This window comes from Melanotaenia boesemani, chromosome 2 (assembly GCF_017639745.1).
Source record: "Melanotaenia boesemani isolate fMelBoe1 chromosome 2, fMelBoe1.pri, whole genome shotgun sequence".
Taxonomy (NCBI): Eukaryota; Metazoa; Chordata; class Actinopteri; order Atheriniformes; family Melanotaeniidae; genus Melanotaenia; species Melanotaenia boesemani.
Window position 1 is genome coordinate 3,211,620 of NC_055683.1, and position 26,144 is coordinate 3,237,763.

At 40.2% G+C, this 26,144-nt stretch overlaps 1 long non-coding RNA gene across 1 annotated transcript; it reads right to left on the reverse strand.

The window, feature by feature from the left end:
• On the reverse strand, positions 1-16,016 carry LOC121630708. The gene is made up of 4 exons (XR_006008580.1): positions 15,943-16,016; positions 10,571-10,577; positions 8,199-8,205; positions 1-11 (listed from the first exon to the last, which is right to left on the reverse strand). It is a non-coding gene; the product is annotated as an uncharacterized LOC121630708 (long non-coding RNA).
• Between the last annotated feature and the right edge of the window lie 10,128 nt (positions 16,017-26,144).

Consider the following 26,144-nt stretch of genomic DNA (forward strand, 5'->3'; position numbering starts at 1 on the left):
TTTACACATTTCTATCAAAATTGCAATAGGATTTAGTCCAATTTCATAATCATAGGTGGTGCAATGTTTGATTAAGGCAAATGTGTCAAAACACCCTGCTATATTTGATATTGTCATGTTCCATAGACGCCAGCCTAAATTTTATGTTCTATAGACTTAATATCATTGTGATATGAGTGTCTTATTACTTACAGGTTACAGGTTTATTTCAGTAAGAAGGTGTTGGGAGTGACCAGGAGGCAGCCCTGAATGAAGTGTGACACCAGTGGCATGTAGTCGAGATCTTCTGGTTTCATCAATAGACACTGAGCAGGGTTTTTCTTCACAAGATGGTAACTCTGCATATGGTCTTTGTAGTATGCTGTCAAAGGTTCAATAATAAAGCTAATATGACTGGCCAATGCAATTCATATGTCCAAAATTCACATGACCCAGAAGCGGCGAGTGGGAGACCGGCAGAGAAAAGAGACATCGCACGAGCAAGACAGAGAACGTTTATAATTATCAAACTTATCTACCACTGGTTTACGTGGCTTACATGGTAAGGACTATTTTCTTTGTTTATTCTGTGAAGGCAGACATGTGATGTGTTTTTACTGAAACATTTTATTGTTTCTAGTTTTCAGTGTTCCATGAGTCTTCAGACAAGAAATAAACAGATTGTGGACATCGGTATGGAGTGTGGATCCTTTGCAACCAGGGCAGATACAGTTCCGTTTAGAGAGATATGGGGGTCAGTCCTGCTGCGTCAACATTGCTGAATCTATTCAAGATGGCTTGTCTGACAGCAGCATCTGAGACTTCAAGGCACGTATCAGACATCTGTGCAGTCTCAGTCTCAGACTTGAAAATGCTTGGCATTGCAACATAATGTCGCAACATAAGTTGGTGTCTTGAGGCCAGAGTAAGCAGAATGTTTTCAAAGTTGTTGGCATCACACACAACCTTTTTAAAGAAACAATGTTTTGCTTCAAACCAGATGGTCCAACAGTCCATTGGAGGTCCAAACTTTGGAATACGATATGGATAGTGCTTAATAAAGTGATGTTTGGGGCACAACTGTTTTTGGGGGTGTGAATCTGTTTTACTTGGTGAAGCAAGCACATGTGCAGGGCCTGGTAAAGCTAGCTCAGCAGAAAGGGAGATTGACACCATGGGTGCACTTGCACCTTGGCTGCTGCTCCAGGTCAGGCCTGTCTGGCATCATAGATGGCTCAAACTCTGCATTAGAGAAGACATCTCTGTTGTAAAGAAAAATCCCAGTGGATCTAAAGCCAGACGCGGGAAATGGCTAATTACTGACACTATGGCACAGAGCCTCTCCCGAGACCACTAACTCACCTGGAAACCGCAATGTTCCTTGCCAAACTCTGACCAAACGCCTCAAATGTGCTTCTAAGGAAGTGAATGTTATAAATCTCTAGCTAGTTGCCTGCATCTTCTCTTAAAAATGCTCTGAAAGTACACTGGAGCACTGTTTATCTAGGTTCACCTCCACTAACTTTATTTGGAATCAGCAAGTTGTTTTTTCAATGTCCTGTTTAACAATGTTACAGAGAAAGAAATCCATTTCTTTTTAACAAACTGAGTTGAATTAGGATGAATATAAAATAAAAGCAACTGACCTTGTTTTGTTCGATCTTCGCCTGCTCCTCATCCCCACCCACTGTAACGTTGCCAGGTCTAATCACTACCTTGCTGAGAAAATGTAATCATCCGCCTTTTTGCTTTTACATCTTCAATCTGCTCAGGTGCATCATCTTCTGTTAACTGGCAGGTGCACCTGGGTGGAGCCCCTGAATAAAATTTTATATTATGATTATTATTCACTTGTCAGATCAAGACCAAATTTCAGGCACTCTTTGTACCTTGTATCAGTATTAACACCAGACCTGTGGTCCTGATCAGTTTGTAAGAGAGCCAGTCACTATTTTCAAACTTAAGCCTGGTACTCACATAAAGATTTTGTGGCTGTTTTTGTCCCGATTTTGCTTCTTCCCGACCTCGGACGGCAAACGCCCGATCATCATGAGAATCCCTGTCCAGTCATCATTTGGTCTGTGGTTACAAGCAGGTTTGTCCCGACAATCCGCTCCGAAATGGATCGTAGCCGACAATCGGAAATATTGAACATGTTCATAGCCGATTTCTGAGGAACGGCGACATCTCGTGCATTGTGACTGCGTGGATGGTGACGTGGTAAAGAATGTAGCCAATCAGAGAGCGAGCTGGCTGGGCAACAAGGAAGTAAATAGTCCGTGTTCACGCCGTCTCCAGTCTGTTATTTTTTTCAGTTCTGGCTTTTTCTGTTAACAAAAGTCCAACGACTACCATCATTCCCTCGCCCTATATATCCCCTTCCATGCTGTGTGTTGTGTTTTCCGGTTGTTACTATGTTTCTTCTTTGTTTTTTTTGTTTTTTTGCTGGTTCTTCTTCTACGTTTCTGTTAGATCACGTTTGGTCATGTGAGATGTCCGGCTCTTAGGACTAGATTGTACAATGGATAATGAAGCAGTGAAGGTGCATGGATGGAAGTTATTGTGCATATTGTGAATATTTCTCTCTCCTCACCATCTAGAAGCTGTGAGATTCTCATCCTGCTTTCTGTCTGTTCACCTGATGCTGATATTCATCACATATTGTTCCTTCTGTGTTTAGAAGGAAGCAGCTTCACAGCTTTAAATTCATCCTTGACTTTTTACCTTTTAGTTAGTAAATCCTGAACATTTCATCCTTCTTTCTCATAAATATTTGATATTATAAATATATGCTAAGAAATACCAAAGTTGACAGGTATGCCATCAGAGAAGCCTTCTCCTCGCCACATCCTGGCTCGTTGCTCCTGTATCTCCCTCCTCAGCTTCGCTGCTTCCTCTTCAGCTTCAAAGTAGAGCATGCCAACAGCAGCTAGAGCTTTGCTTGGTCCATTTTTACCATTTTCAGCAAATATTTTGTGGTTCTTTTATTTAAATTTTTCCAGCAACATCTTTGATGTCATCAAATACACTTCCGTTCCAAATGCACAATGAGCATACTTGTGTCTTTCCGTCCTCAAAAGTTTGTACTTTTGACAAGTCCATACTAGCAAGTACACAAGTACGTTCTAAGCACACTTGATATTGAGAAACTGCCATATAGAGCTCTTAATGACCAAGATCCATTGCATCTTAAAGATCTCAGAGTTCTCAGCCGACCACTCTCAGACTGCAGGTTTACTGGAGGTTTGAAAATGTAGAATGGGAGGAAGACCCTTCAGTTATCAGACCCTGTCTGTGGAACCAGCTCCCAGTTGGGCTTTAGGGAGCAGACACCATCTCGACCTTCCTAATAAATGTTATAGTAGGTCTGGCTTGGTGACCCTGATCCATCCTCTAGTCCTGCTGCTAGAGGTCAAGAGTGCTGGGGGATGTCCCATAGATTGAATAGATTGAAGTGAATTAGATGAGTTAGGTAGGAATAGTTTCTTCTTGAGGAGATGCTTTCCAGAAATCAAACAACACCCCAGCATTAGCAGATATGCTGTTAAGATTGTGGAACAATGTAAGTGGCTGTTATACTGAAGAAATAGGAGGTAAGGGGTCAGTAGTTTGAATAAAAACAGACATAAAAAGAACAAGAAGCAGTCATTGTTTCTGTCAGTGCTTCATTAAACAATCATGCTGCCACCAGTTTGACAGAAACAGGCTACAGAATAAAACAAGTCCAGTTAGAGTGTGTTATAAACCCATTACCAGAGTTTTGTGTTAAGCTCTCCTTCTCCATCTTGTGTTGGTTTTAATGAACTGCATGAATGTCACCGCTGGACTTGCAGAGACTGGAGAGAGACTGAACGCTGATCAAATTAGACTGCAACTCTCCAGACTGTCAAGACAAAGCAAAGTGTGAACCAGAACTAGTCACTCCTTCAACAATAGTAATCTAATGTAGACTACTATTATAAACCACTGTCTACATTAATTCACACATGTACTAAATCTGCAGTTTTTACATCATTTTAGGGGTTAACTCTTCTGATTTTTTTTTCTTTTTTTGTTGTTTTCATTTTATAATGTCCTCTTTTATATTTTCTACTGAGATTAGTATCTGTTTATTTGTTATTTGTTAATTATTTGTTGTGACGAGTATCAGCTGAGGATTGGTTACATGATTGAGGAGCATTTCTCAAAGTCCAATTAAAACCAAACATATAGCCAACATATTGGATCAAATCATTTCTTTGATTCAATCCTCTATTCTGAGCTGCACAAGAAGACAGTGGAGAGGCAAACATCCATTAGGACCAGAACCAGGAAGAAAAACCTCCCATCAAAACCAGGACCAGGTAGGATGGCCATCTTTCTGGACCAGTTGGGAGTGGAAAGGATGGGAAAGAAGGGAAAACAAACAGCATAACTCTAAGCAGGGATTCCTGCTAAAAATAAGAAGAGAAACACAAATGAATGACAACAACAATGTCAGATATTTCTGCATGTAAGCTGTGTCCCACTTCAGGGTCTTCGCACTTTGAAGTGCCCATTCATCGGCTACATATGCCACAGTGGTGCGCTAAGCACCATCCCATTTCGAAGGTGCCTCTGAATCCACCGTACAGACCCGCACTTCGGCCTGTAACGAAGGCTGCTGGTGATGCATCTATCGCAGCCTCTTTTTCTCACACAAGAATGCAGTGAATGAGTTTTTTTTTTTTTTTTTTTTTTTTTTACCACACTTTAGTAGAAATGTGATAAATCCAAGTACATTAAAAATATGTTTGTTAAACTATGGCATTAAAATTCTGTAATAAGATATTTGTCAATGTTTAAGAGGTTAATGAAGTGTCTGCCATCTGGAAAACAACAGAGCCTCAGATAGTTTCTTTTTTTTACATTACTCAGTCAGTGTTAATGTTCTCTAAAATGTCCGATGATATGCAAACACTAATTTCAGAAGTTAAGTGATTCAACACTTTGCTGCTATGGTTAATACCTGTCGACTAGGTAGGCTGTCCCATTTTACATTTTTACCACACTGCGAAGTTTGTAGACCCTGAATGGGACACAGCTGGACAGTAAAGATAGAAGAGAGGAGCCCAGGGCATCATGGGACGTCTCACAGCAGCCTTGGCCTATAGCAGCAGGACTAAAGGGATGAAGGGTCACCAAGCCAGACCTGCTATAAGATTTATAAGGAAGGTAGCGATGATGTCTGCTTTCTGAAGCCATGCTGGGAGATGGTTGCACAGAGAGGGTCTGATATTTGAAGGTTCTTCCTTCTGTCCTAGTTTTAAAAACCTCTAGAAACGACCAGTAAACCTGCAGTCTTAGAGTGAAGTGGTCTGATGGGAAAATTTGGAACTCTGAGATCCAATGGATCTTGGTCACTAAGAGTTTTATATGTAGGGAGAATCATTTTTAAATTCTATTCTAGATTTAAAAGGTAGCCGATAAAGACAAGATAAATCTGGAGAAATTATCTCTGCTGATAATTCTCATCAGAACCCTCAATGCAGCATTTTGGATCAGATGGAGACTTTTTAGAACATTTCTGGGACAGAACAATAATAATCAGGACTTACAGTCCAATCTGGAAGTAATAAATAAATGGACCAGTTTTCTGCATCACTCTGAGACAGGATCCTCCTTATTATGGGAATATTACATAGGTGAAAGAAGGTGGTCCAAGAACCCTGTTTTATATGTGAGTCAGAGGATCCTGGTCCAGAATAACTCCAAGGGTCCTCTTTTTGGTACAGGAGGCCGAGGTAATAACATCCAGAGCAATTACATAGTTAGAGTCTTCCTGAAGTTTAGAAGGAGGAAATTCATTCATCCAAGTCTTTCTGTCATTAAGACATCTTTGTAATCTAACTAACTGACTGGATTCATCAGGCTTCATAGAGAAGTATAACTGAGTATCTTATAATTACAGATTCCACTGATGGGTGTATTTCCAAGTGGTATCAAATTTCAGGAGGACATATTTAGGTGTTAATCCAACCTTTGTCTGTCATGTTTTAGCTGTGACACAGAAGAAAATGACAAACAAAAGGAGCTGCACTTTAGCTCAGTTTCAAGGTCAAATGAGACGGGGTGGGATGCTGTAGTGTCCCCAATTTTATAGAGCTCAAAGTAAAACCGTGATTACTATGGCTTTTCTATCTGCCTCTATTCTCCCTCCCTGTGACTGCATGGCTGCTCATTTTTCACAGAGAGACGCCTTTTATGGAGTCGTAGCATGCTGACAGGCAGCGAGCGTGTGTTCAGCAGACTTTAATGTCTGATGGTGCCAATAAAAGGGATGGTGATATATACAACCATAAAAGAGCTGCAGGCCACAGAGCAGTGCATCCTGGGAGACTGAATGAAGTAAACACGGTGGTGAAGAGATCAAACAAAAAGCCTTTCACTCCAACATTTTAATTGACTTTATATGAAAACCATCCATTAGATTTTTCAGTTAGAAGGTGACTCTACATAGAATGACAGTCTCCATTTAGAAAAAGCAGCAGCTTCATCAATAACACGTTTTTAAATTAAATCTGATGCTTGTGTATCAGATTTTTTAATTATAAGAAAGTACTGACTTCAGTATCCTGAAATCACAGCTCATCAATGCGTAGATAAAAAGTTATCCAATTTTTAGCATCTCTATTCTCTATTTTGTGCCACAGGGCCATCTAGTGGCCATATATATACATGTATGTATATATATATATTGGGGTGGGATATTAATCTATTAGTGGCTTTGTAACTAATAACCTCCATTAATCACATTAATCGAGATAAATTAAATTAAGCTGGGACTGATGCTGTGAAGCACAGAGGCTGTGGAATGGTTGTGGACGGGGGAGGGGCCTGTGTCAGCACCGCTGCTCATTGAGAAGAGTTACGCTATGTGCTTTCACGTCAGTCTGCAAAAGTCTCCAGTATCACCAGAAAAGGTCTCTAGACTCTCTAAACTAGCTTTTTAAAAAAGAGAATCTCTAGTGGGGTCTGACGTGTGCGTCGTTGTACTTATACTGGAAATTATGCACTGATTAAACGTTCTCACTTCTTTGCAATGCAAACTGTGATTAAAGGCTTTTTTAATGCATTATATTTTTTTAAATTAATTAATTAATCAATCATAATTAACAAATTAAAGTCTCACCCCTATATATATATATATATATACTGTATATATGACTGATAATAATTTTGTCTGTGACAGGTGGACAGATGTTATATAAAGTCTTGATTTTTAAAAAGGTACAAATAAAAAATGAATATTGCATTTGTAAGCATTACCTTACACATTAAAGACTGCTGACACTGAACCATTAAACCGGCTGCTGCTCTGTTTAAGGACTAATACACAGAAAACAATAAAGAGATAAACCTGGAACCTGCAGCACTGAGAAAATTATGTAGGAAACTTCAGACATGATCGGCAGGTTCAGACCCCTCACCGTCCATAACCATTTCCTCCATTCTGCTGTTAGAATACTTTACCTCCATGTAACCATGGACACTGACAGGTGATGCTGGGCAGGTAAGTACAAATTGTGCATTAGCGTAAATGTATGAACAATTTTTTATTGTTTTGTTACTGAATGAGAGAAAAGTTTTATAGGTTAGTTGATCTGCTCTTCATTCATTTTTCAGATTGAGGTCATATGATTGTACCCCTCTCAGTAGCCTGCAGGTCACAGTATTGATCTGCTGAGTGAAGCTGACTCAATGCTGAGATGTACAAGGCCACAGAGGAAACACTGCCCTGTAACAAATGCAAATCTAGCTCCATAAATATGCTTTAATTCTCCTAATGTGCTTACTGGCCAGGTTTAATGAAAAATGCCTTAATTCCCCTGTGACTCATTTAATGGAAAACAACTTGTGAAGGCATGAGAGGAAGAAAGAGAGAGATTACAGTCTGTTTTAACATGGTTTCAGTTTCTTCTTTACGGTTTCTCCCTGTGACACAGAAAAAAAGAGGCTGAGAGCAGCTCCGCTCTCCTTCTCCATTGTAAAACTTTATGACAATCTGGAGCCCGGTTGTCATGGTAACTGGTTATACGAGCTTGACAGAGGACGTGGATGGGAGGGTGGGATCCACCCTCTGCAGAACTGTGTGTGTGGGGACTATCCCCCATGTCTGACTGTTTATAATTACTGAGAATTAATTCATTCATGGTAGAAAGCAAAGGCGCTTCTCTTCATAGATTCTTATTTAAGATCACACACAAACTCATTTAACAAATTTAAAACCTGAGTTTAAGGACCAGGAGACGAGGTGGGGAGGGGGAGTCGGCTTAAGCTGGGAAAGCGCATCATGGCCCCATGCAGCTTCCAAATGGTGAGTTTCTGCAGCTCCCGGGAATCTTCTGTCTCGTTTCTGACACATTACTGTGCCATTTTACCACTTCTGGGAAACAACTGGGTTTTTTTGTTTTTTTTTTCGTACTGAGTAAAAGGCTGTTTTGTATTTTACCCAACACTGGTTTGTTCTCACAGTTTAGACTCAACCTGCTCGTTCAAACACAGCTGTTGCTTTAAAGGAATTAGGACCCTGAACTGTTGTTTGTTTATTATTTACTACTGGTCAAAAATAAATAATGTTTGGAATTTTGGAGAACTCATATAAAATATTAATAATAAACACTTGTGACAGCCTGATGTTTAATGGTCCTCTGAAATGGTGTTTCTGAAATCTAATAACAGAATTTGTCAAAATTATTTCAGAGTGGAAAAAATACACAATTTATTAAAAAGAACTTCTTTTCTTTCTTTTTCTCTCTCTCTCTGTCTCTCTCTCTCTGTGTGTGTGTGTGTGTGTGTGTGTGTGTGTGTGTGTGTGTGTGTGTGTGTGTGTGTGTGTGTGTGTGTGTGTGTGTGTGTGTGTGTGTGTTTGTACAGATGTGGACAAAATTGTTGTTACCCTTCGGTTAATGAAAAAAAAAACTCACAATGGTCACAGAAATAACTTGAATCTGACAAAAGTAATAATAAATAAAAATTTTATGAAATTTAACCAATGAAAGTCAGACATTGCTTTTCAACCATGCTTCAACAGAATTATTTAAAAAAATAAACTCATGAAACAGGCCTGGACAAAAATGAAAAAAACAATCTAATTAATTAGAGGCTTTGTAATTAATTAATCTTGATTAATTGCATTTTTTTTGCAAAACAATAATTGCATCAAAAAGCAACATTTTTTAATTTAAATGGATTTTAGTGGACGACTGAATCAAATAACAGACACAAAAAGTTTATATTTTAAACTCAAGCTCTACTAATGTCTGACAAATGCATTTGTTCAAATTAAAAGAATAGAAAAGAAATAGAAAATATCCCAGGCCAAAACTGAACCGACAAAACGTTAAAGTGCCTTCTTACTTAAACTCTCTGATTATGAGTCTAGAACATGTTACAGTGCTCTTAAATCTTAAAAGGTTTTTGTCCACACTCTTCATTAATAAGTATTAATATCTGACAGGAAGCTGTGTCAGCTATGCGTGTTTCGTTTTCTGTCTTCATACCTGCAGAGGTAAACATATATATATATATTTGGGGCGGCAGTGGCTCAGGCGGTAGAGCAGGTCGTCCAATGATCGGAAGGTCGGTGGTTCGATTCCCGCTCCCTCAGTCATCTGTCGTTGTGTCCTTGGGCAAGACACTTAACCCTCCTTGCCTCCAGTGTTGGCATCGCTGGTGTATGAATGTGTGGATGAATGTTCGGTGATGGTCGGTGAGGCCGTAGGCGCAGAATGGCAGCCACGTTTCCGTCAGCTTGCCCCAGGGCAGCTGTGGCTACACATGTAGCTTACCATCACCAGGTATGAGTGAGGAGTGGATGAATAGTGGATTCACACAATGTAAAGTGCTTTGGGTGCCTTGAAAAGCGCTATATAAATCTAATCCATTATTATTATATATATATATATATATATATATATATATATATATATATATATATATATATATATATGTATATATATATATAATAAAATTGTCCCCTCGTGGGCGGTCTCTCATCCATCCAAGCTCGGGTCCTCTACCAGAGGCCTGGGAGCTTGAGGGTTCTGTGCAGTATCTTGGCTGTTCCTAGGACTGCACTCTTCTGGACCGAGATGTCTGAGGTTTGTCCTGGGATCTGCTGTAGCCACTCTTCCAGTTTGGGGGTTACTGCCCCGAGTGCTCCGATGACCACGGGCACCAATGTTGCCTTCACTTTCCTTGGCCTTGGTATTTCTCCAGTTTCTTATGTTCATTTTTCCTGATGTTGCAATCGCTTGGTATTGCGATGTCAACCACAACGGCTTTCCTCTGCTGTTTGTCCATCACCACAATGTCCGGCTGGTTTGCCGTTACCATTTTGTCGGTCTGGATCTGGAAATCCCACAGGATATTAGCTCGGTTATTCTCTACCACTTTCGGAGGTGTTTCCCACCTTGACCTCGGGGCTTCCAGTCTGTACTCCACACAGATGTTCCTGTACACTATACCAGCCACTTGGTTATGACGCTCCTTGTAAGCGTTCCCTGCCAGCATCTTATACCCTGCAGTGATGTGCTGGATTGTCTCAGGGGCCTCTTTGCACAGTCTGCACCTGGGGTCTTGTCTTGTATGGTAGATCTAGGCCTCTATTGCTCTGGTGCTCAAGGCCTGCCCTGTGCAGCTATGATCAGTGCCTCTGTGCTGTCTTTCAGTCCAGCCCTTTCTAGCCATTGGTAGGATTTCTTGATATCAGCCACTTCAGTTATCTGTCGGTGGTACATCCCATGGAGGGGCTTTTCCTCCCATGATGGTTCCTCCATCACCACATGATCTGTTTTCCACTGCCTGAGACATTCACCCAGCACTTCGTCTGTTGAGGCCATCTTCCTGATGTATTCAAGGATTTTGGATGTTTATATATATGTATATATATACACACACACACACACATATCTATATATCTTAAGCCTCTTCTCATGATCTGCGCACCAAGGTCTACAGAATGGGCGGCCATTTTCCAAGAGAACTGAACGGTCAGGAGGTGGTGCTTTCATACTCGATAATCTCTGATTCAGAACATAGCCTGCTCCGGAGCAGGCTAGCCATTCAGTGTAAGTTTCCATGGTGATTTACCCCAGTAAGAAGTTAACCAGCTTTGTAGTACAGAAAACCCATAGTTAACCCTGAAGTTACCCCCATAAGGGAAAATCCAGCTTTTCAGTACAGGCCTCAGATCTGTATCGTGGACCAGAACCAGTGTAAAAATGTGAGAACTTTTTCTGGTCTTTGTAAGGACACGAGCAGCAGCATTCTGAGTTAGTTGCAGATGTCTTAGTAATTTTTAGAGAGAACTGTAAAAAGTCCATTACAGTACAGTAGTCAAGACTACTGAAATCAGATGATGAAAATGTTTTTCTAACTCATGCTGAGTCATCAGTCATCTTTTTCTCGATTCTTCCGGTGGTAAAATGCTGATCTGGTTCTTGATTTAATATGACTGTTAATATTTAACTCAGAATCTCAAATTACATCAAGATTTCCGGATTGATTGTTTGTTTTGTTGTTGCTGACTGAAGCGGGACACTAATCTGGAATGGATACGTGTCCAGCGTCCTCCTGATGTTTTTATGTCCTGGTGGCTTTGATGAGTCATCCATCACAGGGACTGCAGGCTGGGCTTGAAGTCTGCTGGTGTAGCAGAATACAACCTCTGCTGCATCTGCCAGAACACACCTGCTTTTTCCTAGAATACTGGTTTAATGGTTTGTAGATTTTCTGGTTTGCTGGTTTACAGGTTAACTGGATTGCTGGTTTACAGACTAACTGGTTTGCTGGTTTAAAGGCTAACTGGTTTGTTGGTTTAAAGGCTAACTGGTTCGCTGGTGATGTATAGTTCTGTCTTATATATGGTTTAAACAAAGAAAATTCCTCAGTCCTGTATCCTCCAATCATAGAGTTTGCATATAGGATGTTCGTGTGCATAGAAGACATGTTCGTGTGTGAATCCAGTCTGTAGGACAGAGAACCTTATATGGTAAATCTTGAGTGTGTATCATAAAAATGCTATGCTTGGATACCTCACTGGTTTACAGGCTAACTGGTTTGTTGGTTTAAAGGCTAACTGGTTCGCTGGTTTACAGGCTAACTGGTTTGCTGGTTTAAAGGCTAACTGGTTCGTTGGTTTAAAGGCTAACTGGTTCGCTGGTTTACAGGCTAACTGGTTTGTTGGTTTACAGGCTAACTGGTTTGCTGGTTTAAAGGCTAACTGGTTTGTTGGTTTAAAGGCTAACTGGTTCGCTGGTTTACAGACTAACTGGTTTGCTGGTTTAAAGTTTAACTGGTTTGCTGGTGATACTTTGTCCTCTATTCGTTTTCTTCCCACTGCTTCACCAGTCTTTCAATTTGCTTTCCGCGTTCTGTTTAACTGTAGTTTTATTAAATTTCTTCTGTCTTCTTCTTGCAACGATGGGCTTGGTTGGCACTGCTGTGTGTGCATGTGAGGTGAGTTGTAGCACGTGATTTAGAGTGGTTTTTGAAATGCCCTTCTCCCTACTTCAAACTGCGTTCTGATTGGCCGGCCTCAGCTAGATTTGAATTATTTTGTGCTTTCTGTAAAGAAATGTTTTGGTTAGAAGAAGTATTCTGTCTTCTGAAGTATAATTAACCTAACTGTCTGTTTGAAGCAGTAAACATGTGGTTGGATATTTTTTTTATTGCTGAAATTCACAGGATAATGTTATTGTGTAAATGTTCTAGTCTGAGACTCTCCCTGAATGGCATGTAGGAGCCTTCTACACAGAGCCAATGATGCAGCACACTGTCACTAACTGAATGCTTCACATTGTCCTACAAACATTACAGGTCACATTTTTTTATGTAATTAAAGGTAAAACAAAAGAACATTTAGCATAAATGAGGGTGGCGTGGCTCAGCAAGGTAGAACGGTCATCTTGTAGCCTGAGGTTTTTTGGTTCAATCCTCAGCCAAGTTGAGTTAATGTTGAGGTGTCCTTGGGCAAGATATTGAACCCCTAATTGCTCCTGATGGGTAGTGGTTAGCACCTTGCATGGCAGCTTCTGCCACCAGTGCGTGAATGGGTGAATGTGATGTAATGTAAAGTGCTTTGGGTATCATTCCAGGTACAGTAAAGCACTTTATAAATACGGACCATTTACCATTTCTATATGACCAAAGTTTTCTATCAGTTCAACTCATTTGAATTGCTACAGCTTGAATCCTGGTAAACACCAAATAACCAGAGCACTTCACTGCTCATCCAAGAACCTTCAAAAAGCTTCCAGATTACACTACAGTTCAATTTAAAATATCACAATGTAACTTTCTGACCTTCTGACTGTGTCCACTCACCACTTTTTTTCCTCGATGCCACATCACTTTACTGCAACATTCCTCTTTATGGCACCACGTTAAGCACCAGCACACTGGCTGTTTTAAACCCACACTGGCTGATTTAGGAAAGAAACTCAAGAGGACAATATGAAGGAAGATAAGAAAAGAAAGAGACAGAGCAAGACATAAGACACGAGTCAACAGACTGACTTACTGGCTGGAGAGATCTCAGAGAAGAGAAAGGATGAAGATGGATTCTGGATTAGCCATCGTTAGCGGGAACACACTGAGAAAAGTTCAGTAGTGATTTACTAAAGGTCCGGTGTGTAAGAATTACTGACATCTAGTGGAAAAGATTGACATAGCAAGATGTGAATGTACGATGGTTGTCAGTAGCCAAACTGCTTCCTGACATTAACATGTTTTCATGTGTGAGTGGATCAGTGATGTGCAGTAAGGTTCACAGATGGTGTAGCGACTATCTGGTCCTATCCTTTTTAGTCGCTCTGGGTGCAGGAGATCCTGGTGATAACGCGCTTCATTAAACCAATGTCCAGACTGAAAGGTAAGTTTGGGTGTGTTCCCATTTATTGAATGAATGAAAAACGACTTGAAGTCCAGGATGGCAGTATACAGCAACAAGATGGATAGATGGCCCAGAGGTTATGACAGGGATGGAGGTATATCAGAAGGTGGTGGAAACATCAAGACATTAAAGCATTGAGAAGCGGTAAAAACCGTGCAACCTCCTGTTACCCAAGCACACTGTGCACTGTCACCTCCATGCCTATATGCACTTCCCCTCAACACCACCACCAATGGTAGAGGGGAATATAGGTCACATGTGCCATCCCAAACATAAACAAACACCACCACCACAATAAACCTGGACCAAACAATAAAGAGAAATAATGGCTCCTACAGATGGTGAGACACTGACTCCTCTAGTCAGATTTACAATAGTAAGAACTCAACTGGAAATGTTTCATATCTCATCAGCATTCCTCGTTCACACGCATCCACACACACAGGAGCATATCTGGCCTAGAAAGAACTTTTATAGCAGCAAGAGACGATGAATCAAGCAAACAAACTCCCTTCATGTGTTCTAAACATTTCATATTCAACAAAGTAAAGTATGGAGATGTGAACAAAATTCAGTTTTGACTCTCAGTTAAATTCTTAGTTGTTTTTTAAACTTGAAATTTTGGTGATTTAATCCGCTTTAATACAGTTTAGCCATCAACAGGATAACAAGAAAAAATAGAATAATTCACTTAAGGTCAAATTTTTGTTTTCAAATATTTATTCATTTGTTTATTTATTTTTAGTCTTGTCTATAAAAACAAACAAACAAACAAACAAACAAAAAAAAAACTTTTGTGTTAATACCTTTATTTGTTTACGAAGTCAATGCAGCTATCCTGCTCCAAGAAAAGAGATAACGGCTGAAGAAGAAAGCCTTTATTGATCTGTCTTATTCTACTTGTATGTTTATTTTCAGTCTTTTCATTTTAATTTACATATAATCCCCTGTAATCTGGGGAGTCAGACGAGGCAGAGCATAAAATAAACAAACCGCTGCACCCCATGACCAGCTGACTTTAGCTAACACTTTAGCACGGTAGCAACAAGCACCCGCCAGGTCACGTGCACCCACTCAAGGTGCAGCAGAGTACTGTCTGCCTCACTCTTTTACTTTTCTACGCAGTTTATTGTCCGATCAGCGAAAATAATTGTCACAGACTTACACTAAAGACATTACACAGATTGTAGAAAATCATGGTGTATAATAAATTCTGTAAACTTTATGTTGGCGACATGTTGAGAAACATAAACGGGCACGCACCATACAGCCCAGTGTGTCTGGGATCCATCATTCAGAGCCGATGCCTCATCTTGGGTTTTTGCCCTGGATTTGATCCAAAACTGCTCGAACTCAGCCAGTTTACTTAAAATAATGTTAAAAATGAGAAATACATACAGAAAATACATTTGTAACACAGATCAGTGGAAAATATTAAAATGAAATGTGATTGTCATGGAGAGACTAAATGGGCGTTGGGATTACATTTCTTTTTTATTTTTTTTTACATGTTGTGTTCAGAATGGTAATTTTCTTTTTTTCCCTTTTGTATGTGTGGGATGATGAGTTGTAAGCCTAAATGGCAGAATTGAGCCAAGGGGGCACAGTCTATGATGGTGGACGGAAAGTTAGGCCTTTCTGCCTGATGCACCACACCTGACAGCAGCTAGCAGCAGAGGTCTTTGTGTGGTAGCATTTAATGCTCAAGATAAAATCTTGTGTAGTGACTTTAACATAACAGTCAGGACACAAGATATGCCTCAGCAGCAGCATATGATCTCCTTTATTAATTAGAAGGTAAGCATTTATTGAGTTCGTGCATGCATTATTTCAGTTTTGAGTCACTTCCATGCCCCTGCGGTCGTGAGAGAAAGAAGTGGGCTACTGTGCTGTGACCAGGTATATTTTTCTTTCATTAAACAGGCCTTGACAGTTTAAGTTTTACTTTGTGTTAATTGTTTTTTCCTTGCAGAGCTTTTATTAGGATCAACATCAATGTGCTAACCACGGTTTTTCCCACTCGTAGTTATTTTCTGTATTTGTTCAACTGATCCATTGGATGGACCACTTTTGTCTTTGTTTTGACATTGAACTATATTAAAGGGAGGGGTTCCAAAGGGAGAGCGGTCTCTTTATGTGTTTTGTTGTATTTCAAGCGTTATCATTTGTCTGTTTTTTTTTTAAATTCCATGCATGGTAAAGTGGTAACACTGCCTCCCCAAATATAATATGGTCTCATTTTGTTTCTTTTGTTTGGTCCATTTCTTTGGTCTGAAGTATATCAGTACAGAAATACGGTCCACCCTTTTTATATGTCCAACATCTAGAACATTAAAGATTTTTAAAGGATCTTATTTTGTTTATAAATAAATTGTTCTTTTACATATAGTAGTCTCTCGTTCCAGTTCTTTCTGGTGTTTTCCTGGAAAAATAGCACTTGGTCACATATGTATGTACATATTTTCCTATGAGTTTATGCCTTTAGGAGGGTGGAGTTGGTTTTAAACCTGCTGACAACACCCATTTTCCCCCACCTGTATTGAACTCTGCTGATTAGTTGTAGCAGGTGCAGATGATTGCTGGTCAACGGACACTGGAGGAACAAAGAGGCCAAAAGCAGACTGGTGAGAAGCAGCGAGTAGCCCCTGGTTGTGTCCTGCCCATGCTTCTATTTGTTGGTACCGTTGTAAATATTCTTGTGATTGTATCTTGTTTCCTGTGTTGAGTTGCACAGAATCTGTGGACTAATAGACCTCTGGATTTGGTAGGGATGGCGAAACCAAGGCCTCATGAAGCATTGAGTCAACTTTGACACAAATTCATGAAACTGGCTAGCTGTATTGAAACATTTGACATGGTTAAAGAGCTCCATCTGCTGGCTGTGAGCATCTGATGCATCAGAAGGACAACGTTGACATAGCTTCCTCAGTGCATGTCTGTCATCGCTGTCTAATTTTTGACAAAGTGTACAATAAAGGATATGGTTTCTATCATGAGTGAATATCTTTTTGTCGTTCATATAAACTCAAAAAGGGCGGTGTTAGGGAACATTGGTCTGGGGTAACAGAATTGTGGTGTAATTTAAAGTATAGGCCTACTAATCTGTAATGACAGTAGTAGTCTGCTTGCAGCTAGCAGGACAGCAATGGATGAGGGAAGAAGTGCTTGTGCAAGGGAGACATTGATTGTGTTAATGTATTATTAGAACAATACTTTGGCAACTTTGTGATGTATCATACATTTTCACTTATTTTATTTATTGCTCTTCTGGGACCCTACCTCTCCAGCTTTGGAGAGATTGCACGTGAAAGAAACTCAAGAAAAAATTGTAAATAAATAAATAACCAAGTTTAAAATCATTAAAAATCTCTGCTGATGGTAATTAGAAACCAGCTCAGCTGTCTAAGGTCCTGCAGGTTGTGGTGCTCCTGTGCAGCTGCAGACCGAGACATTTTCTCTGATGTTTCTGGATGAACTTTATGTTTAACTTTAAAGCCTGCTTTTTGCAAGGTTATTTAAAAAACAACTATATAAAGAAAAGAAATGAAAGGGAAATAAAGCTAACTGCAGAGGTGATGGCAAAAAAAAGAAAAAAAAGAAATCCTGAGCTTGACCATTTTTTAACGTGTTCCTCAGTGGACACCACTATGATCATTAGAAATTTTGGCACAATATTATTGGCACAGAACAGATTACTCCCTTTCCACAATAACGTCATGTTGAATCAATGAAAATTTCTATGTTAAAAATATTTTTCTTTATTTGCTTATTTGTTAATACTGGCACACTTTAAAACATGCAAAAGATATATATAAAAAATATATATACTATACATATATATATATATATACATATATATCTGTATATATATATATATGTATACAGAAATATAAAAAAATATGGCAATAGTAATACTCAATGTGACTGCAGTATGGTCCTTAGTACAGATGTAAAACTTTAATGTCCAAGTTTTCATTGCCAAAGTAAATATACTATTACTCATACTATACAACTATAACTATCCACTATACTATTTTTTTTTTTTTTATCTTTAACGTATATGTTATAAAGGCATAGGGCTGTTATTTGGGCTATCTCAGGACAAAATAAAGAAAAGTGGCAAGCTTTAGCTTATCAGTTAGATTTTTTTTTTAAATTGGGGTGCTATGCCGTGTGTGATGACATAACTAGATGTGTGTCTAAAAAGGGGAAGTTTCGACATTTTTATCTTCAGCTAATTTTTGGCAGAGACTCACAAGGAGCTGCAACAAAGTAAATGAAAGATCATGATCCGCTTTGAAGGAGCAGGCTCGAACTTTTTGCTCTACCACATGATCCATGTTTGATGTGACTGTAGCTCCTGGCAAACGAGTCACATGTTGTATAGCTTGCACAGCTGCTTTGTGACCAGGGTCCGACTCATGCCTTGACAAAACCTTTTTTTCCCGCATGTGTTGTATTTTAATTTCTAGCACATATGTGCAGAAATGTGGATCTGGTTCTTTCAGCTCTTTACAACAGCTCCCGTAGGGCTTGCCATCCATACCAATTTCCTTTACCCATGCCCATCGGCATTTATTTTTCAGCCCTTTATCGATAAGAAGGATGTTTTCTCCAGGCTTCATAAACTTAGCTCCATGGCTATCTTTCGCTGGGATCTGAACCCAGTTTGGTAATATGTTGCTCCAGTTCTACTTCTGATTGGCCCAACTTTTGACTAATTGACCTATAGAGCTTGCTGGTGTTATGTAGCATGTCGCTTGATGCGCACAGCATAATAGGAATTTGAGGCAATCAAAGAAAAACAAAATTCGTAATAACGCAACAAACCATTATGATTCCTACAATTCCCACAACGCTTAACCCTATGCCAGTTTCACTTGCAACCTCCTTGGAAGGCTACATTACAGTTAAGTCACATGCATCGTTGTGCGCAAACTGGAAGCATCCCATCCCATTCTTCCATCACAGATGGCCCCATGCCGGAATCCCGTCACAGTGCTGGAATTCCATCACCCCTGTACCTGTGATGGTGAAGGCAGCGCCCACTCCGTTCTCACACTCTTATACTTCAAGCTCATTCAGCAGTTACCCATGGCAACGGTGTCGTACACAATTGTTTGTTTCTCAAAATCTCTAAAAGCTAAATGTGATCCAATATGAGCTAATGCTGATGTGATGCTTTAACTATTTTTTCTTTCCTAAAGCAGTCGTCCTGTGAAGTGGCTTGAAGTTACTGGGTGCTAGATCCGTCTATTCCCAGTTTGATGGTGAGTCCCGCCTCCTCAGTGCAAGAAAAAGCATACTGTACCCACACCAGGGAAGACTACACAGATTGGACTGTTGCACATAAATTATAATTGGTTAAGCTGTTCGTAGTGTGATTGTATTTTAGCTGACTTTCTAACCTTGGTGTTTGGATTACTTTTATTTATGAAGATAATGCCGGCTTCTTTTTTTTCTTTTTTTTTTTTTTTTTTGACCCGCAGCGATTGTACAGGGCCATCACGTATGCAGAACAGACTGTTTGTGGACTTGGGGACTTGAGCATACTGAAGACTATTAAAAAATTGTAAGAAATTGTTGTCCCGGTTGTACCAGGTGGCGTTGTTGGATAGGTTCTGCTTATTTCTCCTGGGCATGCTCCTAAATAGCTCCCCCTCTGCTCTGCACATTTAGATGTTCCTGGCTCATTGCATTTTTTAGGAATGTCTTCATTCTTTTTAACGTTGAGAAACACATCTGTTGAGGGAAGCCAGACGCCTCCCTCAGTGTGTTGCTGTTGAAAGAACCAGATGCCCTGATGGTCTCAGACCTCTCTATGAGTTTATCTATAGGCTCTCATACAGTGTTAACAGATCTGCTGTTGAAGTTCCATCTTGTGGCAGAAGCTCTCAGTAACCTTCTTGCAACAATCTGGTTAAGAATGCTTGTGTGTTTGGGTGAGCGTGTAAAAAACACTGGCAATCCCACCCAGATCAGGAAATAAAACCTCTGACTGCTGGGATGAGAGAAGTGACTTGCTGCATAATCTAATTCAGCTGATGTGCATAACAGTGCACATAATGGGCATTTTTTAAATGCTCACGGACCTCCTGCTGCATACCAGCCTGCTCTCCTCCCTTCACATGGCTCCAACATATGCTTGAGCTATGAGTTCACCACCTTGTCACCACTGGAAAACAGTGTTCAGTCTGTCCAACAGTACACTGGCAATCGTATTCAAAGTGGCATCCACAACAGGAAGAAACGTTCTTGCACCGTATACTGCACATTGACGTACCTCACCACGAGCACCAGCTTTGTTGAAACATTGTTAGTTTCATCAGCCTGGATGGCTACTAACTTAGCAGACTTGACCTCCTCTGTAATGCAACTCCTGGAGACCGTTAGCATGCACTCCAGAAGCTCATTCTGCAAGGTCTTTAACGATACCTTGAAAACAGTAGCAGTTTTCAGGTGGTCCTCAAATACCTCATCCAACTATTCCACCTAGTTGAAGAATCCATGAAACATGCCAGGGTTATTTGAGACCTCACTTTCCTCTTTACCCCACATGGCTAACTGAAACTCTCCACAAAACGTCACACAGTCAGTGAGTTGAGCCAGGATGCATCAGTTTCTGCTCACCTCACCAGTAGCTCTCATCTAATTTAGTAGAGATATTCAAATGGCCAAACGCTGACAACTTTAAACAACTGTCCACATAAATCTTGGACAACTTGTGTTTCTTTACCTTTTCAGGCAGATGGTGCATGTCAGTAACACCTGTAGCTGTCCACGAGATGCAGGCCGCCATAATGCCTTCAGGGTGGAATAGAACACACCGGTTACATCACAGCCCCCTAGCCAGTTTTTCTGTTCATACCACCGCCGTGAAAATCCTCGATTATAAGATTTCCCACGTTTTATGGAAACTTGCTTAATGTTCAGATTTGGTCTTGGTGGTCCTAAGTTTTTTGTTGCCAATTTGTCTTCATTAGTCCGATGACTAAAGGGAAATCTTTTCAGAGACACAATGGAATTGTTACGACCATTAGCCATCTTTGACCTTGGATGCAACTAGCTTTGCCCATGCAACTCACCAGGCTGGACACGTATGATGAAAGCACACAAGTGCAAGCCCTTCCGGAACCCACAGAGATTTCAATTATAGTGCCTAGTATTTGGAAAAAAAAAAAAAAAAACTTTTACATGACAGATAATGAGAGCACAGTAATTCCTAATTATTATTGTTCTGTCATAGAAATGTTCTGAAAAGTCTCCATCTGATCCAAAATGCTGCAGCAAGGGTTCTGATGAGAATTATTAGCAGACGTAACATTTCTCCTGTGTTTTAAAAATATGGCAGGAATATTTCATCAGAAACTCTGTAAAAGAATATAAATATGAACAAGTGGTTGATAATATCCATGTTCCTGTATATTTCTGCTTACAAGCAAGGGGAACTTGTTTTTTTGCTGGCAGCAGGAGCTGCAGTGGTCTGTGAAGTAGAGGAAGACAGGGTAAAGGAAACAAGCGTTCAGGGATGGTTGTTCAAAGGATGCAACTGTAACCCTCAGCAAACATTGCAGGAACTTCCCTTGAAGGTTAGCTGCAACCTTCAGCAAACGTTGTGGGGGACGTTTTCATTTCAGGCAATGTTTGCAAAGCGTTGCACAGCAAACCTTCTAGTTATCCTTAGAGAACGTTCGGCCAAAAGCTGGGTTAAAAATCACACAATTTGGGTTGTTCTGCAACCCAGCTGCTGGGTGAAATATGGACCGACGCAGCCATGGGTTCTTCTAACCCAGCAAGGGGTTTGACCCACCATGTTGGGTTATGTTTTCTATCCAAACAATGGGTTAAAATGATCCAGTTGTATGGTTAAAGCTACTTAATAGTGGATTAAAAATGAAACCCCAAATTTGGGTTATTGAACTATTAAACTACCACAAGGGAGAAAATGACCCAATAAATTTTATCCCAAATCAGCATTTATAAATGGCAAATAATCATAAAACCCATTATGTTTCATTATTTTATTGAAAAAAATGCAAACCATCTTAATTTGTGTGAAACTAAAATGAAAAATTATAAAAGTACAGTATTATTCAAGTTAACTATTTCTGGTTTTGTATAGCTGATATACAAGACAAAAATGTTCAGAAAAACTTTTCAACTGCACTCGAGAGAGATGGATGTTCAATGGCTGTCCCATTTATTACGAGATATAGCCAGCTAAGGTAGCCCAGCACTCCTCTGCCAGCATAACATGGATCTTCTTCTGTTGCATCAGGTACTCCATCATGCAGGGCCTTTTGTGTATCTGCAGCATCTATTTCAGCTTGTTTCATCTGCAGGGATGAAAACATTTAATAAACTTGCTTTACTCACCTTTCCCCTCAGTGGCTTCATCACCAACAGAGACACTTTGGACCTTCCACAGCGTATTGGCCAGCTTACCTTCCTACTGGTCAGGGCATAGTCAGAGAACATCTCGAGCTGTATCACAGGATAACACGTTTGTTAGGTTCAGTCTGGCTTTGTGTTGGACTGTAACTGTCTCTGTTTCTGACCCTGGAGTGTCCTCAGCTATACACAGCACATGCTTGAATCTTCCTGTGGTTGAATAAGGGAAAGATGCTTTTCCACTCTAGATGAAGATGGTGACTCAGGTACACCAAGATTTCACTGGTTTCCATCCACTGTAATTACATAGAGAACAGTACACAGTGTTCCATGTAGTCTGTTTGTAGTCTTCAGTCTGGCTGAGTGCTGGTGCTGTAATTCTTTAAGTATGAATTACAGGACCTGTACCATGACAACAATGAACAGACAAAACCTTGTCTTGTGAGTTACTAAGGAAGGAGGATGACTTGTACCCAGATAAGAACTGAGTGAGCTCCATCTACCTCCCCTTCCAATCTTCTGATAACATTCCTTTGAAACAGAGGACTAATGATTTGTCTTGATGTGATCAGCTCATGTAAACCAAACCCAGACTTGCGCAGTCAAACCTCTTTGACTGTGGGACTCTCATGCTGATCGGCTCTTAAAATAAAATACTTTGTTTGATTCTCACTTAGTGTGTGATCTTTGATAAATAAAATTCCACTACAATAACCAGTGTAAATCTAGCTGAAAACAACAAAAAATAACAAGCATTTATGGGAACATGTTTACCTATCTCACTTGTAATGATTCAGAGAACCGTTTACTGTGAGTGTTTAGAAGCCTGTGGCCACCGTTTACCCTTTGTTCTGACTAAGCTCTTTTATTATCACCAGTCAGCGACCAGGCTTCCACTGACATCTGCTGGTTGGAAGCAGCCCAACTACACTTATCTGAGCTGAATTCAGGAGAACATTCAAGGAAAAAAAAAAAAACATAGATGCTATTAGCTAGCTAAAGCTAACAGTTGACATGGTGCTTTTTTCAGTTTCCAACTCATCACACTGGGTCAAAGTGTTTGAACCAACATTTGGTCAAACTTACCCAACCTATGCCCAAATGTCCTTAACCCAGTATCTATCTATCTATCTGTCTATCTATCTATCTATCTATCTATCTATCTATCTATCTATCTATCTATCTATCTATCTATCTATCCATCTATCTATCCATCCATCCATCCATCCATCCATCCATCCATCCATCCATCCATCCATCCATCCATCCGGGTCTCATGTCCAACAACAATGAAACAAACATGAAGAAGGTCAGCCATCTGTCCATGTGGTGCAAAAATAACAATTTCCGACATAGGAGATTATTCTGGAAATCAGAAGGGGCCACACCGAATACCCCCCACTGACTATCAATGGTGCTGCTGTGGAGAGACTGAGCAGCACCAAGTTCCTGGGGGTGTCCTGGACAGCTAACAGCACATCACTGGTAAATAAAGCCCAGCAGCGCCTCTTCTTCCTCCACAGGCTGAAGCGAGGGAAAGCCCCCCTCCACCCATCATGTGCACCTTTTACAGAGGCAGCATTGAGATCACCCTGACCAGCTGTGTCACTGTGTGGTTCAGGAGCTTCACAGAACAGAAAAACACTGCAGCACATAGTGAACACAGCAGGGAAGAGCATTGGTGTCTCACTTCCCCCTCTCCTCAACATTTATAACACCCACACAGCAGTCAGCAGTGTGAGGGACTCCAGCCACTCCTTGCACAGCCTCAGTGGCTTCTGGAAGAAGGTACCAGAGGCTCTGGGCCCGCTCTACCAGAGTTGTGAATGGCTTCACCCATCAGGCTATCAGAAAGCTTAACACTCTCCCCACCCTGCCACCTCCTGCATCTGCCCCCAGAAACATTGAGCTCTGAACCCTCCCTCAACCCTTATTGGACACAGTAATTGCACTATTATTGGAAAACAAACAAACAAATAAATATATAAATCCTGTTGCTAGAGAATCACCTGGTTCTGTGTTCTGTACTGAAGGTTTGCATGTGTATGTATAGAGTGCATGCATATAGAAATGTATATATTCATAGACATACTCTTTTATATTGTATTTTTTATACTCTTCTCTGTCTTTTGTATTCTGTCTCTCTTTTCTTTAAAATTATTTTAAATTTAAATTATTCTTTGTATGTTTGCACTGTGGGCTGGAGAGAAATGTACTTTTTGATTCATCTGTGTACTTGCATACAGCAGAAACTGAGAAGCTTGAATCTCACAGATAAACATACCTGTGTTCATGTATTGATTATTCCTCCTGAGTTACTGTAGGCTATATGTTCTCGCTTAGTTGTATTTTCCTATTTCCTTGTAAGCTGATCAATCTAACCAAAGGAAAACAAACAAAGGACAACATACAACAGCACTCTTACTGTCCTGAAAACCAGTGTATATGTGTATCAGTGGCATCACCCTGTGGCTTGAGACAGTACTGCATAATCTGTTGACTATTTTTCCATTGTTTATCCCGTAGGAAGTTGTCCAAGCGATCCTTAGAAGCATTGACAGCTTACCTTAGACCAGGGGGGTATTCCACGAACAAAGCTAAAGAAAGCCAGACTGTATGGGGAAAGCCTCGCTTGCACTAACACCATCTCTGACTTAAGGCTCAAGCCGTTCCACTAACACATTTCAGCTGCATCTACTTGAGGCTAATTCAAGAAAGGCTTACTTAGCCTGGCTATGTGGGAGGTCCTGAGGAATGTAGGGAGCCCTGACGAGTGAATGGTGGAAAAGAGGAGCTGCAGAAAAAGAGAGCAAACCGAGAGCTTTATTTTCTCAGCAGCTGAACAAAGAATGCTGATGGAGATCCTCTGGAGTGAGATTTACATTGTAAGAACCGAAAAGAGCTTCTTATTTCACTATTCATCCAACAGCATGCAACTATGCCCCCTTGAGGTGAGGTAGAGTACTGCCTGCCTCACCTGCTGACTTTTCTCTGCACTTTATTGTAGATCAGCAGGAATAATTCTCTCACACACACTAAAGACATTACACTGTGGAGAGTCATGATGTATCACAAATATTTCTGTAAAGTTCATGTTGGATATGCTGAGGAACAGAAATGTGTCATGCCACCCAGTTTGTTTTGGATCACCAGTTAGAGGAGGCCCAGCTCACCACTGCCTCACCCGAGATTTCTGCCATGGATTTGATCGCGAAATTCTCAAATTATGCAATTTTTGTGTAGATTCCTGCTGAAAATGCATTTTAACAGATCAGTGTAAAATATAAATATTTATTTTATGTACTTTTTTCTTTTATTCTGATGCGTCTCCTGTCTACACGTCACTGCTGTCAATTGTTAGTTTCACTGTCCTGGTTAATTTATGGTCTCATCATTTGCATCTTACGAGCAAAGCGTACCTGCAGCAGGTGGAAATAAAGAACTAGAACATATTGTCACACAATAGTGTGAGGGTTCTTCTAAATATCAGCAAAAAAGGATTTCCACTGTCAAAAAAGGAAAGTACACAGAGCAGGGTTAACAATTTTATTGACAATAAAATTGTTTCTCTTCTTAGAAAAATAAAATATATAAGGAAATTAAAAAAATCATAATCCTAAAAGACATACTACTAAAATGGTTAAGAGGGAAAAAAACCCAATTCCAAAGAAGTGGAGTCAGGGGACTAAAATAAAAAAAAAAACTCCGTCCTTGATCTGGAACTGGCGAGCATCCAGAAAATGTCGCAGCATGCTCCTTATTTCGCAGTGGAGACAATTAACTCAATTGGTGCAGTTTTCTAGGAGGAAGAAAGAGGTTGCACGCCTATGGCATCCACAAACTCTTCCACTTTCATTTA